Genomic DNA, 5,925 nt, shown 5'->3' with positions numbered 1-5,925 from the left:
CCCTGCAACATGAAAATACAAAAGAGCAAAATATTCAAGTTAAAAAAAACAAAGTTGTAAATGGATATGATCAAACAATTCCATGTAACTCAAATGAATGGGTACATAAACTTTCCATACACCAAACTACATTTATTTCATGAATATTTTATGAATCTATCAGGCTATACACCCAAACGCACACTCCGATCAGCAAATGACAAGACTCAATTAGTCAAACCTAGATTCCTCTTCACACTCATCGCCCAATGCTTTGGAAGAGCAGCGCCCAATATTTGGAACATATCAAAATATATTTGTGAAATAGCCAGTACCCCTACTTTCAAGAAGCTCCTCAAGTCCTGTCCCTTTAATGCATGAATTATTGTATGGTTTATAATTATGTTAATTCTATCTATTATTGTGTTCAATGTAACTGTTTTAAAATCCCTATGGTACAAATGTGAATAGTGTTTCTTAAAATATGACTATTATTATAATATTAATGTGTTTCTGCAGGTGTAGTATGTAAACCAATATTAATCATTACATATACATATAAGCCTAGCAATCATAATTTCATCTCACAACCATCACAAGCACACTGCTTTTAAAGGAACAAATTCTTCCTCTCTTTATCATCAAGACTGAATTCAACCATGACCCCACAATTTTTTCTTTTTTTTAACATACAAAGATTTTTCATACATTTTATGAAAAATCAAATAGTGTGATATGTAAATTACAGGGAATAATTTCTTCTGGTTGGAAAAGATAAGCTTTCAAATCTGTTCTGTACATTCATTCATAAAAAATTGCTACACAAAGGAAATTTTGTGTAGCAGTCATAAAAAAAATGTGGAGCAAATTGTCATGTGATACCATGAAAAATGTTCCCTGAATTATGAATCAGTGAAAGAATATCTAAATGCTGACATTTAGTTTTAATGAATTACACTAATATACTGCGGCAAATCATTAACCTACCACTCTTGACCCAGAAGAGGGGGAAATGGAAAACGGGAAGGACTTCACAACAAATAACAGTTTCTCTCATGTTTTTAACTTGCTTAAAATGTAGATTTTTTTCTCATATTCAATGGAACCTTAAACTCTAAAAAGTGTATTATAATTCAGGAAGTGACTCATTCTTTAAAAGAGTATAGGTGAGGGGTGGCTGCTTCAGGCATGTGACCAAAATCATACTGCTTCCGGCACATGACCAATTCATACTCTTTCATTCAAAGTGTAGATTAAACCACAGGCCCAATGGCTTTAGCCATGTATCATTTATTTCAATAGTCATTATTCAGTATTGAATATCCGACCCAAATAATAAACAATAAATAAAACATTTAAATATAAAACAAGTGGAATGCCTCTGGCCGTCTCACCTGCATCACGCGATTCAATATAGCAGCAGTGCTGATTTTGAAAACTACTATAACTCGCACAAGACGTTCAGTGATACTTGGTTACTCTTATTTCCATGTTTTATGAACTAGACCAATACACTAATAGAGATATGATGGCAATTCAACAAATACCCCCAACGTGGCCAAAGTTCTTTGACCTTACATGACCTTTGACCTTGATCATGTGACCTGAAACTCGCACAGGATGTTCAGTGATACTTGATTACTATTATGTCCAAGTTTTATGAACTAGACCAACACACTTTCAAATTTATGGCTGTAATTCAACAAATACCCCAATTTGGCCAAAGTTCATTGACCCTAAATGACCTTTGACCTTGATCATGTGACCTGAAACTTGCACAGGATGTTCAGTAATACTTGATTACTATTATGTCCAAGTTTCATGAATCAGATCCATAAACTTTCAAAGTTATGATGGTAATTCAACAGATACCCCCAATTCGGCCAAAGTTCATTGACCCTAAATGACCTTTGACCTTGGTCATGTGATGTGAAACTCATGCAGGATGTTCAGTGATACTTGATTAACCTTATGTATAAGTTTCATGAACTAGGTCCATATATTTTCTAAGTCATGATGACATTTCAAAAACTTAACCTTAGGTTAAGATTTTGATGTTGATTCCCCCAACATGGTCTAAGTTCATTGACCCTAAATGACCTTTGACCTTGGTCATGTGACAGGAAACTCAGGCAGGATGTTCAGCAATACTTGATTAAGCTTATGGCCAAGTTTCATGAACTAGGTCCATATACTTTCTAAGTTATGCTGTCATTTCAAAAACTTAACCTCAGGTTAAGATTTGGTGTTGACGCCGCCGCCACCGTCGCCGCCGCCGCCGCCGTCGGAAAAGCGGCGCCTATAGTCTCACTCTGCTATGCAGGTGAGACAAAAAAACATATATCATAATATATATTGTCTATTCCAAATAATAAAGGGTATATCACTTTTGAATCATCCACAGGTAAATGGTGCTGTAAAACCTATCGCCACAATCATCACAAAACCACCATTACCATCATCATCATTACCACCAATACAATATATTGTAAATGTCATTATCATCACTATTGTCAACATTCTTATTTCTGTTGTTGTGAATGCTGTCCACATCATCGTCATCATCACCAGCATCACCATACCCATCATCATCATCCTAATCATCAGCACCACCACCACCATCACCATCATCATCATTACCATCATCATAATCATCATCATAGTCATCATCATCATCATCATAATCATCAGCACCACCACCACCACCATCACCATCATCATCACCATCACCATCATAATCATCATCATAGTCATCATCATCATCATCATCATCATCGCCATCACCATCATCACCATCATCATCACCATCATAATCATCATCATAGTCATCATCATCATCATCGCCATCACCATCATCACCTCCATCATCACCACCACCATCATCATCACATCAACACCGCCACCATCATCATCATCATCACCACCACCACCACCACCACCAGTATAATAATCATTGATATACACATTTCTCATGGCCTAGTGGGGTGTTGCAAGCAATCAATTGCAAAACTATTTGTGGTCCCCAAATCAATCACACATGTCCTGTGGTTGATTGCAAATGGGCCATTCCGGTTAAGACTTGGACAAAGGGGTCGAAAAATAAAGTACTCGCTCGGCTTGGTTTTTCATGTGTTTTAGATAGGCCAACACATCGGTAAACTGGTTCAGATAAGGAAAAGATAAGCTGGCATGTCTATTTCACAATATCACCTGATTTCTAAAAATGTTGGGACGTTACTCTTCCCGAGTGGACATGCATAAAAATGAATAAATAAGGAAAATTTTCGTTGTTTTTACGCATAAAGTCGATCATAGAAGAAACTCGGAGGTGATCGAAGCACTAGTTTGCGCTGCCAAGCTCAGTAGCAAGCGCAATCTTCGATACGCCGGTATGTTGGGACGTTACTCTAAGCGATATCGAAATAAATTGCATAATTCCAAAATATGACTTGAAAGTGCCTTTAAATGACAAACATCTCTGATATTTGATGAAATACCAGTAAATAAAAGACAGAAACATCGAGTTTTGTGCAGCAATTCTTCGCTGTGGCAAAGACAATTCGCGTGTCCCAAGTTGAGACGTTACGGTGCTAATGAAGGAACAAATTTTCAAAAAATAAGAAAAGGAAATTTTCTCGGCTTTTCAAACGATGTGACTGTTTCAACGCAAATTAATGACACGGTAACATTACGGGGGGGGGGGGGAGAATTGATAATCATAAAATTGAAAAAGATAAATTCTAACGAAAGAACTAAAAGTAACTAATGAAATATAATGTATAGAATAAACAAATAAATTTGATTGAAAATAGGAACAATATCAAAATAACGTGGTTACATCCATGCAATCAATTTGTTTTTAATGGCTGATGTATAGCACTTTTCAACTTTTGGAAAAGCGCCTGATAAGAATTATTTTTATTTTAATTTTTTTATCATTATTAGGTTGTGAATGTTTTGATTGATTGATGCTGTGATGAAATTATGGAAAAGAGAATAATAAAAGGAAAAAAGTCTCGCGTGATGTGTCTTTTTTTTAAATAACAATTTCGTGATGAAATCCTTGAATGAAATTGGAGAAGAAAATAATAAAAGGTAAAAAGTCTCGCCTGATGTGTCTTAAAAAAAATAATTTTGTGTCTTGTATCGTTTATAATTGCATCCTTTGACAGAATTTCTGCCCTCAATGAACCATCTTTTTTATTGCATAGGCCTATAATGCCGAATATTCATGCTACAATGAGTTGTCAATATCAATTCAGCATTTATTTCAAATTCATTAAAAGTACTGGGTGATAAAATAATCATCAGACAAAGATCGAGAATATAACAATGAGAATAAAAATCTAATAAATTTAAACAAAAGTGATATTATTTGTTGGCACATATTTTATACAAATTGAAAGATAATTGATAGGAAATCGGGGATGCAATAAAAAGGCAGAAAGCTTGTCAAAATGATTTCACATCATTCTTGTCATTACGACCATTAATCGGATCTCCATTGTGCAAAATTGTTACCTTCATTGTCATTATCATCATCATCACCATCAATCATCATTATCATCACCATCATCATCTCATCGAACTTCCGAAAGTTTTTTAAATGTTTTTTGGGGGGAGGGGGTTATTTTGACGTTTAAAAAAAGGTGTTTAAAACGTCTAAAACCTACCACATTTTGACGTCCATAAAATGTTTACACAAAACGTCCAAAAACCAACTTGAATAGTTTTAGAACATTAAAAAATATCAATTTTGTTGGGAAGTCATCAGTTTGAGCCCCTTGTCATATCCGGATCCGCCGCATGGTACATTCAGGAACAAATGAAACCGTATAAAATATCTTTTTAGGTAGCGAACCATTAAAATATGTTTATTCAATACATTTGTTTCAGAATCCAAAATAAAATAAAATAAAATACATTTGATTAAAGCAAGATTATAATTTTATTGTCAAAAGAGAAGAAAATGGAATTCTGTCACAATTCGAATTACAACATTGGCCACACAACATTGACATAATTTGGGCACCTAAATCCAAACCGCCGCTGATACCAGGGGTCCCAGAACGGGGGGGGGGGGGGGGGGGGGGGGGCGGGCGCTGGTATGGCTTTATCCCATCAGAAAAAAACATCTGATTTTGATTTTTTTTTGCATGGTCGACCCCCCCCCCGACTTTCATCCCGTTTCGCAGCCCTCGATGTCAAAAAATTTAGCCGCCACTTTCCAAAAATCCTGGATTTTATATGAGACATTGTGGAATATTAAAAAGAATGAATAACGTCTTAAAAGGACACTTGTCACATCGTGCATCGCTTGATACTGTATGCCTAAATTAAAATTTTTTTTCAACTCTTGAATACTAGTTTATTGCGAGGTAAAACAAATGAAAATAAAGACAATTTCAAGCATTATTAAAATTATATATGCGACACATTTTTGGCAATGTCCATCGTCAAAGTCGTAACGTCTAATTTGTAGTTTTTATATCTTTCGATTGTTTTTTTTTATTCTAGAACAGAAAATCAAAGTTGCTTGAAAGCACTATTTCATGAATTCATGTGAATAAAACAACCACCTAAATCTAAAGAATCACCAGCAACAAATTATGGTGTAAAAGTCGTGCGAAGTTACGGAAGACATTGTCTTTTAAAAACGTCTGAAGTAAAGAGAGCAGCCATAAACATCACGTACGGTGATCACTTTATAAACGTAAAGCCTGATTGTGATTTAAACGTTTTTTCTGAGAACGATTAGAAGATTTTGATATGTTTTTGAAATAAATATAAAACTAAATACGGTAAAATACATAATTGTTACGAGGACGTTATTGCGGACATTTAATTCTACAGTGTCGTCATGGAGATCATAACGTCTAGTCTGTTCTAGTGCCTTTTGGGCAATTCCATGGTAACGGAATTACAAATCAGAGAATTTTGGCTGTT

Source organism: Lytechinus pictus, chromosome 10 (genome assembly GCF_037042905.1).
Source record: "Lytechinus pictus isolate F3 Inbred chromosome 10, Lp3.0, whole genome shotgun sequence".
Lineage (NCBI taxonomy): Eukaryota > Metazoa > Echinodermata > Echinoidea > Temnopleuroida > Toxopneustidae > Lytechinus > Lytechinus pictus.
This window is presented reverse-complemented; position numbering follows the sequence as displayed.